Source organism: Rhinolophus sinicus, chromosome 17, assembly GCF_057876585.1.
Source record: "Rhinolophus sinicus isolate RSI-liver-muscle chromosome 17, RSI-T2T, whole genome shotgun sequence".
In the NCBI taxonomy this organism is placed as follows: Eukaryota; Metazoa; Chordata; class Mammalia; order Chiroptera; family Rhinolophidae; genus Rhinolophus; species Rhinolophus sinicus.
In genome coordinates this window covers 207682291-207692152 of record NC_142517.1, presented here as the reverse complement: position 1 = coordinate 207692152, position 9862 = coordinate 207682291, and the positions used below count along the sequence as shown (strand labels likewise).

Below are 9862 nucleotides of genomic sequence, written 5' to 3'. Positions count from 1 at the left end.
CACCCAGCCAGGAAGTGATTGTCCCAGGCATGGGGCCAGCTCTGGGCCCAGGCAGGTCTGAAGGTCAGGAACGCTTCCTAGGGAGCCTTTTCCAGGCGAGAACAAAGCGTCTGGCTGTGGGCTCTCTGGACAGAGCAGAGGGCGTGTGGATCTTGCTGAGGACAGCTAGCCTTCTCTGAGACCCTCGACAGGACAGAGGACAGGCGAGGAAGAGCCATCAGGGAGGCCCAACCCCCAGAAGCTCCTCACTGGCAGGTGAGCAAATGGTTTGGGGATTTTTTTTTTTTTTTTATGAAACGAGATGGAATGGAGGTTGCAGCAGCCAGGGCAAGACTCAAAGCCCCCAGGCAGGTGTGTGAAGGAGAGGAGACCACCACCCATCCATTCACTGAGAGAGTTGCAGGAGAGAAAGAGCCGAGATTTCACTGAAAAGATCGAGCCTAGTCTTGGCTTTGCCACGCTTTCTGCCGGGACTCAGTGTCACCATCTGTGAATCAGGGTGCTCTTTCCCTCAGTCTCCTCTCCTGTGATGGCCATGGGGATAGGTCAGATAATAAACAGGACCGGCCACAGACTTTGCAGGGCCCCATGCAAAATGAATATGTGGGGCCCCGTATTCAAAAATTATTAAGAATTTAAAAATTGTGAAGAACAGCAGCAGCAGAGCCTTAAACCAAGTGAACGCCCTTCTAAGAGCAGGTCTTATGAGTGCACAGGTCACCCTTCATGGCTGCAGCCCTAATCATATGCATGGAAACGCTGAAGTGCTAAGAAACGGTGACTGCTATGTGGCCATGGCTCAAATCTCAGGGTCAGGTAGTGGTTAAGATTCCAGATTTGGGTACCAATTAGCCTGGGTTTGAATCCTGGATCCCCCACTTACTAGCTGTGTGGCTCTGGGCAAGATGGCTTTGTGGTCTTTTGGGGATGGAAGTCAGCCGCAAAGTGACAGTGCTACCCCACGACATTGCCCCCTGCTGCTCAGGGTCCCACCTGAAAGGACAAAAGTCCCCGCCCCTCCAACCCTTCTGGACAGGCGCACCTAGCCAGCATGAAGCCAAAGCATGGTGTGTGTGGCTCAAATGTCTGGGGACACTGCTTTCTTGGATGAGATAGGGAGAGGTTCTTCTTTTCTGTTTTGATTTAAAGTTTAGGATTCTCACACTGTCAGTGGCTAAATAGAACTGGGATTTGGGGTGCCTGGACTTGGGACAGTTCTGCCGTGTTCAGATGAATAGCAAAACATATTTGCCTTTTGGAAAAATGCTTCTGTTAATGCAGTAAGACCACTGGTGGGAACGTGCCACGCCCGCCCTCCCACCCCCTGTCACATTCTTGTCCTCCCTCCCCTTCTCCTGCTCCACCTTCCCTCAGATTTTCCCTTCCTTTTTCACTCCTGCCTCATCTCCAGCTGCCCTTGGCATCACTGCACCAAGAGCAAAGAAAGCAGTGTCTCCGTGGGTGTCTTAAGCTTTTTGGTCCATGAAAGCAGACAACAGACCACCTCCCTCGACCCTGCTCTCAACCTCACCCCTTCCTGGCGTCCACATTGTCTTGAAAACCCCTCCCTTAGAGGGGTTCCCCCCAGAAGAAGAGTGGGTAACCCCAATGACAGTGCAAGTAACATGGCACAGCTTTCTGCCCCAGAGGCCAGGGAGGAAGGAAGACATTTCCTTTAAGAACTTCACCTTGTCTGTGGGGAGACTTCTCTGGCCCCGGCAAGGGCAGCTCAGGAAACCTACACCAGTGGACAAAACAGCCCAGAGGCTCAGAGGAGGAGACCAGATGTAATCGCCCCGCCTGCTGGCTCCACCAGGGACACTGGAGCCACCATTTGTCTCAACAGCCAGCAATCCTACCAGCCCGAAACCAGACACCCCATCTCCCAGGGTGGGGTCCTTTCTGCACCTCCATGAATCCATCGCTTCTCCAAGTAAGGGCTCAGCTCTGGCACTCTAAGGTTACCCCAGCACTACCCTAAAATAGCAAAATCTCTTCCTTTATTCCTTCATCAAATAACTGCTGGCAGGGGAGGGGCTGAGGGCACAGGGGAGAACCAGAAGCCCAAGGCCAGATTAGAGGCCCTGTCTCCATGAAGGAGCCACAGAAGGCCCTCCTCACCCCAAGGCAGTTATAGGGTCAGGGGGGTGAGAGGCATGTCGCCCAGCTGAGCAGGGGATACACCCATGAGACTATGAGCCACCTCTATTCAGAGGCCCCATGGCAGGGAGGCTCCTGGGGCAGAGCAGTCTGGGCCTCAAGAGGAATTTTCTATCTCATCATCTTGGGCTCACCTTTCCCAACCTTTGGAACCGTCAGAGTCTCTGGACCAAGAAGAAATACCCAGGGAAGCCTGTCAGCCAGCCCTCCTTTCCTTGGTTGATAGCAGTCTTTGAGGCCCCACTCCTGGGGAGACCACACTGGGTCTGCATAAAAGCTTTAAGTACCAAAGAAGGGGCATTTGCTGGGAGCACCCCTCAGGTGGCTGATTAAGGACCTGGGTGTCTGGGAACCTGGGTCAAGCCATCTCTCAATCTTTCTACCTCACCTAACCTTTGGAATATGAAAAAAAAATCACAAGTTCGAATGAGGCGGGGATCATCAAAAGGATACCAGGGAGGCCAGCATGGAGGAGGTGGCCTTTGAGCAGGGCATCGTCAAACCATCTTCCATCACTTATTAATTATTTTATAAGAGGAGAAGAGCTGAGAGGTATGGTTTTATGTAAAGCAAGGCTCTTTAACTTGAAAGCAAGGTAGTAATGTTTTCACACTTACCCTAATTTAATGTTGCAAGTTCTTTACATAGCACACTTGCAGAGGGCACGTTCCCTGGAAAGGGACAGCAGGGTTTTAACAAGGTAGAACAGGAGCCGTGCAGGACCTGGGGCTGGGGGAAACAGAGGCAGGGACCTAGAGAAGCAGGAGCCCTGTTTAAAGGATGCTGGTTGACAGGTTTGTTGGAGCAGAAGGAAGGCGGAGGGGTGTGGCCCTTTACCCATGAAACCTGGACTCCAAAGGCCCCCCGAGATCACAGGGGGGTTCGCTGGCTAATGTGTCTCAGCGGACACTCAGCCCTCACTTCCATTCTTCCAGCACTGGCCGGCTTGCCTCAGTCACCTTCACGTTTGGCTGAGCTTACGCCATCAGTGTTGGTGTCTCCCACAGCTAGAAGCTCTGACTATCAATTATCTAGGTCTTTGATGAGTTTTAAAATGGGGTGCTGATTCATTACTAATTAATGAGCATGTCTCCTACCAGAGACAGACCCTTTAAAACAAGTTCTCTAGAGGACGAGCAGCTTAAAAGGCTTGGAGGAGCTTGGGAGCCAAAAGGGCAGGGACCAGCCCAGATAAGGAAGGGAGGCAAGCTAGGCCTGCAGACCTTGCCCCCCAGGTGCTGCCCAGAAGTGACAAGAATTAGTGCTTGGGGAGCATTGCTCAGTCCCATGCACAAGTGAATACGACCAGCTTGTCTCACGTTTTCAATCCAGCATAACCACGAGCTCCACACAGACTGACTGCTTAGAGAAAGCCTCATTCAGCCAGTCAGTCAGTATTTGCTGCATGCTTGCTCTGGGCCAGCAGTGACAAGATGTGGTAAGATGGACAACCCCCCTGCCCCTCTCCCAAGCTCCCCATCTTCATTCCAGGCCCCTTCCTGCTTTTACTGCTGCCCCAAATGAGTAAGAAAACCCAGTTTCCTACTCACAGCTGCTTTGCTAGGCCTCCCCGAGCCAAAACAGGTTCCCGTTAACTCTTACTAATGGGATGAAAAACTTCCAAGTGTTTTAAGATGATAAAACCCTGGCAATTTATTATTAATGGGCTTTATTTTTCATGATGTTCCGAAGGTATAAATCCACTCATGAACGCGAGTGCATCTATAACATACTTTTTGCTCTCATCTGAGTGATAAAAACATTCCTTGGTGGATTCTTGAACGCTGGAGGGAAAGCCTCGTGTCCTGCTGAGTCCCTTTTTAGGAAGTTAGCTTTGAACTTTAAAATGACTTTAAGATTCTTTGTGTCTTGATTAATAAGGCACCTGGCACCTGGACAATTGTTCCCAGTGCCCGAGCTATCAGAGCAGTTGCCTGGACTTTCCTCCCACAGTTTTCTGGCCTCTTTGGAACCGGTTCAGAGTCAAGACCAAAGCCACTTGCAGTCGGCTAACTTGGTTCCTAAGTCAAGGGTAAGACATGGCGAGATTCTAACTCAGGGTCAAAGGAAGTCATCTTGATGCTCAGTCTAGTATAAACAGACCCAACTAGGCTGTGTTTGGAGAAACATTATTAATGCTGATTTGTGTGTTCGCTGGAGAAATACCACAGAAATTTCCAAAACAAAGTAGCACCTTTTAACCGCAGGCACAGGCTGTGGAGGGTAAGGTGGCCCTCCTGTAACTGCTTAGCCCCAGGCTGGGTCTCTGCCTACTTTGATTCCTCACTGAATTCTCTGTAATATTGTGCGCCTGTGTTCTCAGGAAAGACTGTTTTAAGTCACAATGTCCTAAATGAAAGGTGGTGAGAAATAGTTTGGAAATCACGCTCTTCATCACTTTGCCACAGCCAGGCTCCCTGTACCACCGGCCGGCTGTGTGACCATGGCTGAGTCAGTTAACCTCAATGAATCTCCATGTCCTCCTCTGCAAAAATGGGGGAAATAGGACAAGGACAGGAACAATCATATAAGCTCGCCCCGAGTGGTCAATGAGAGGATGAGTGCACAGTGCTTGCCACGCACAGTTTTAGCTCTTATTACCCTGAGAGGCCTTGAGAAAGAAAATGGATCCCTTTTCCCAATACAATAGTCGACTTTAAGCAGTAAGGAGAGATTAGTTCACATAGTTAGAACATTGAGCATTAAACACGAATGTGCACAGAGAACCCTTAAATGTAGAGAACTGGGGTCCTCCTCCGGAGAGTTCACCGCACCTGCCCCAAGAGCCCTGACCTGGCCGGCTTTGAGCAAGTCTGTCATTCAGTGGCACCATTCCAGCCAGCCTGCTGTCCACGCGGAAGACTATGCACCCCTCAGAGCTTCCCTCGGGGTGTGGGCGCATTGGACCCGATGATTATTTCCCTCCAGTGAGTAGGATTTCTTGATAAGTGAAGGCATTTTTTTTCTGGCAAACCTAGCTAAGGCTTCAAATTTTTTTGAAAAACTAGTTTGGTAGATGCTGGTATGGAAAGAGCGTGAGGAAGTCAATGGTGGGCCCACCTCCTAGGTTTGGGGGTCCATCTGGAGAAGGGTGTGTTAGCTTTCTCTGACCACTGTAACCGATTAGCACACACGCAGTGGCTTCAAACAACACAAATGATCACCTTACAGTTCTGGAAACTAGAAGTCCAAAATGGGTCTCGCCGGACTGAAATCTAGGTGGGGGCAGGACTGCGTTCCTTCCGGAGGCTCTAGGGGGCGAATGTTTCCTGGCCTTTTCCAGCCTCTAGAGGCCGCCCACATGTCTAGCCTCGTGGCCCCTTCCTCCATCGTCAAAGCCAGCAGCGTAGTCAGATAGAGGAAGGGGTCAGTGGATAAACCCTCTCAGTGAGGGTGGGGCTGTGCGAGGACAGGCATCTTGGGCCCCCAGGAACGAGTGGGGCCTTAGAGGATAGAGGAACTGGAGGAGGAGGCAGGGTTGGCACCAGGCAGGGCCATGGGTGTAAACCCGAGGGTCAGCCTAAGCTGAAAGCCATGGCCAAAGCCCAGTGGGCAGGGATGAGAGGAGAACCCTTGAGGGGGAGACTGCAAGTATCGAGAAGAATCAGAAAAAGGCAGGGATCCCGGCCCTGGGCAGAGAACGTCCTGTGCTGCTGTGGTCTGGGGGCTGGGCAGCCTTCCTGAGGTGGCCCCCAGCTGGGTCCTGGAGGGCCTTGGTGTGGGCAGGCCTCAAACACCCGCCAGAGCCGTTCTCTATGCATTGAATACACCCTGCCAACCACCTGGCAAGGTTTGGGTTATTTATAATCAAAAGTACATGGATTCATGAACACAAACAAGTAAGTGTCAGAGAAACGGAATGGCAGCACCTCAGAGGGCAATGGCCTTCACCCTCCTGGGGCTTCATGAAAGCCATGGACCCCTCCCCTCCCCCCAGTGTGCAAACACACACCCCTGCACACAATGTCAGGAGATTTTCAGACTCACTGGGGTTCACTTTCAGAAAGCTAAGCAGAGCAGTGGGTCATCAGAACCCTTACTGAGCTAGTGACAAGGCAGCACTGCCACCTCCCTCCCCCAGGGGTCTGGGGTAGAGCCCAAGGGAACCACTGGCGTGCAGAGGGAAGAAAGCCTTAGTTCAGAAGAGAACTGAACTATGTGGTGTCTGGTTCATCCAGGTAATTTCAAGTCGGTGTTTCTGGAATGTCAATCATTCACTTCCCACATCTACCGTTTTTAACATATCCATGTACCAGCTGTGCTATTAATATTTTCTACAGATCGGCTTTAAATTAAATTATTTTTATTTTCATCCTAAGTATTAATATCTGTGAAATCGCAGGTTAGATGTGTTAATTGGATTTTTTTCCTAAAATACAGAGTATTAACTTTTTGAATGTTTGGCTGATGTATCGCCTAAAACCAGCTTGCAGCCACTGGTTCAAATCCCAGGCAACCGCGGGGAGAACAGGGGACCGTCCAAATTCATCCGAATCCAATGAAAATGTTAGATGAGAGAGTGTTGAAAGCAAACACAGCCCCTCAAGGTCTCTGCCACTATTGTTGGTTTTTAAAAAATGCGGTATCTCCTGCTTGTGTAACTCGCTCCCCCAAACCAAAGCAGAAATCCCAGCCTCTCTGTCCCCATGGTCCTCACGGCCCTGTGGCCTTCCACATCCCTCCAGTGTTCTGCTGTCTTGCTCTTCCTTCTCCCCTCTCACCACCGCAAAGGCCCAGGCACAACCCCCAGGTCTTGATCCCGATAGCCCAGGCCTTCATGCCTCAGTTTACCCTCTGCCTCAGTGAAGCTTCCTCCGGGCCTGCGTCACCTCCCCCCGAACTTCAGGCCTGTGGGGAGATCACAGCATCACATCAGGAGGTGCACAAAGGCACTTGGAATGCTTCCAGCACTGCACAGATGACAGAAGGTTCTAGAAGGGAGAGAGAAGCCAGAGGAGGGGCACTCATGGTTGGGATGATGGCGGATATCAGGAAAGTCCCCGCTGCCTGCTCTCTGGGCCCAAGGGAGGGGGCCACATCTGTCTCATGACCCGGGGCCTAGCACAGGGCAGATACAGCCGTGCTTAGCATGTGAGTGGACAGAACCCCCAGAGGACACAAAGACACAACTGACCAGGTCAACCTCAGGTCCCAGTTTGGAGTGTTGAAAACCTAGATATACCACAAATCAGGAAGTCTAGCTTTGAACTGCTGGGGAGTAATGCACAGGAATCCCTTCAAGCCAGGATAAGAACAATCTTTTAAGAGATTTTATTGGAAAAATACAAGGAACTGAAGGCAAAACTAACACCCTGGCCTGCGGAGGGCAGGAACCAGGAATGGGAAATGGAAACACTGCATATCTCTCTCTTCCTCTCATTCTTCTGCTCTCTCTCTCTCTCTCTCTCTCTCTCTCTCTCTCCCTCTCTTCCCCTCTTTCTCTCTCTCCATCTCCCTCTCTAGCTATCATCTATCTATCTATCTATCTATCTATCTATCTATCTATCTATCTATCTATCTATCTATCTATCTATCTATCCATCCATCCATCCATCCATCCATCCATCCATCCATCCATCCATCCATCCATCCATCCATCCATCTATCTGTCTATCTCTCCCTCCATCTCCCTCTCTTCCTCTCTTTCTTCCCCCCGCCCCCATCTCCCTCTCACCTCCTGCACACACCCAGGAAAGCCCACGTGAGGACATATTAAGCAGGTGGTCGTCTGCAGGTCAAGAAGAGAGCCCTCACCAGAACCTGACCACACTCTGCTGCACCCTGGTCTCAGACTTCCAGCCTCCAGAACTGTGAGAAACCAAATGTCTTGTTCGAGCCACTCTGGTATTTTGTTAAGGCAACCTGAGCTGACTAAGACACGAGTAGTGGCCTTGTCATTTTTAGCAGGCCTTTTTATAAATCCTCTAGGTTATGGGTTGATAGGTGCATTCATAGCAACTCCGACATGCAAATGGCCCCACGACTAGAACCCAACAAAGACCCAGTGTTGGTGTGCAGCTTCCTGCACATAAAGGTCCCTGTTTGGCTGTGGGAATGACATTGCCCACTTTTGTGTAGTGTCTATTTTGCCCTGTGACTGGGAGCTTGGCAGCCCTGGCTGGCCTCCCTCTGGCCAGGTCCAGCAGACCTCGGCCCACAGGAGGGTGGGAGCTTGCCAAGGGCGGTGGCCAGCTGAGGTGGCTTGTCCCCAGCTCACTCCCTCCTGTTGCTCACAGCCTGTCTGATGGCGGGGATGTGAAAGAGGGTCAGCTTCCATTAATCAGGGAAAAGTTCTCTTAATACCCGAAAACGCGCAGCACCTAGCTCCAGCTTCACTTGGAGAAAGTAGGTTGAGCCCTCTCCTCCCCCACCCAGCTGAGAGTGGCTGCTGTCACTGATGTAACCAGAGGGAATGGGGCTCTCAGGAGCTGCCACCAGCCAGTCTTCAGAGACAAGGCATAGATTTCGCTCGCTGGGACAGAACTGTGGTTCTGACGGACCTTCGGTTCGTTTTCCCAAATGCTATACCTGCTTCTTATATTGAACATTATAGACATTTTACAATCTGGATTCTTTTTATATCAAAAAGTAAAAACAACTTAAATAAGCGGATCTCTCATTTAGTTGCAAAGAGTAAAACCAGCAGCCTGGGAGTATCATTTATGGCGTGTTGATGTGATGCCAGAAACATAAGCTCATTTAATCCTTGCACAAATGAGAGACATTTCCAGAAGGAAAGAGAAACTGGAGGAGGGGTGTGCTCACATTGGGATGATGGGGGATGTTGGGAAATTGCCTTCTGCCTGTTGTCTGGGTCCTGTGCTGGGGACCCACATCTGCCTCATGACCTTGGGCAGCAGGGCAGACACAGCTGTGCTCAGCGTGTAGGTAAATAGAACCCACTGGGGACACGACTGGCCGATGCCACCCCATGTGAGCTAGGTGGGCACCATCACCCTACAGATAGGAAGGTGAGGAAGAGGGTGTGTTGAAGGCTTGAGGGGACCCATCCCCAGAGCCCTGCCAGGACGTGCTAGGGGGAACACACCTCATCTTCCCCTCTGCTGCAGGGGTCTCATGGCTTCAGCCTGACACATCACAGGAAGGGAGAAGACCACCCAACACTTATTGGGCTGCACGGGGAGGCCACTCACCCCACCTATCCCCACTCACTAAGGAGACGGGAGTGGCTGTCATTCTCATGTGGGTAACCATGGAGCACAGTCACTTCAGGGAGGTGACCCTGCATGTGACTTGAGCCCCTGGCCCCAAACTAATCAGAACTCCCCATGAAGTAGCCTCCACGCAGCATAGAAGGAGGTTTGCTGAACAGAGTGCAGCCGGCGCCAACGCAAGTCCCCAGGGATCCTGACGGCTCAGCCCCCAGAGAGGGGGCTGGTCTGTCCTGGCTTCTGGCTTGTCTCCTGCTACGTGCTCTGTCCCTGATCTATGCTCTTTGATAAGGACCCTGTTGCCTCCTAAGCACATGCTCCACCTCTGCAGGCAGTCTCTCCGGCCATTCCTTTCCTCCACTCTCTCAGGCAGTGTCACTGCAGCCATTGCTTTCCTTCCCAGCAGCAAGACAGGGCTCTGGGACGTGCAAGACCCAGGTTCAAATTCTGCCTCAGCCACTTGCCAGCTGTGTGATCGTGAGCAAGTGACTGAGTTTCTCTAAGCTTTAGAGTTTTCATCTTTAAAATGT

The 9862-nt window shown here is 51.3% G+C and overlaps 1 protein-coding gene across 1 annotated transcript in view; it reads left to right on the top strand.

Moving 5' to 3' along the window:
* The first annotated feature begins 99 nt into the window (after positions 1 to 99).
* Positions 100 to 9862, top strand: part of NGEF (neuronal guanine nucleotide exchange factor) — a 99232-nt gene continuing 89469 nt past the window's right edge. The window contains exon 1 of the mRNA XM_019739778.3: positions 100 to 255. The gene's annotated coding sequence lies outside the window, so the exon portion shown is untranslated. The remainder of the gene's footprint in view (positions 256 to 9862) is intronic.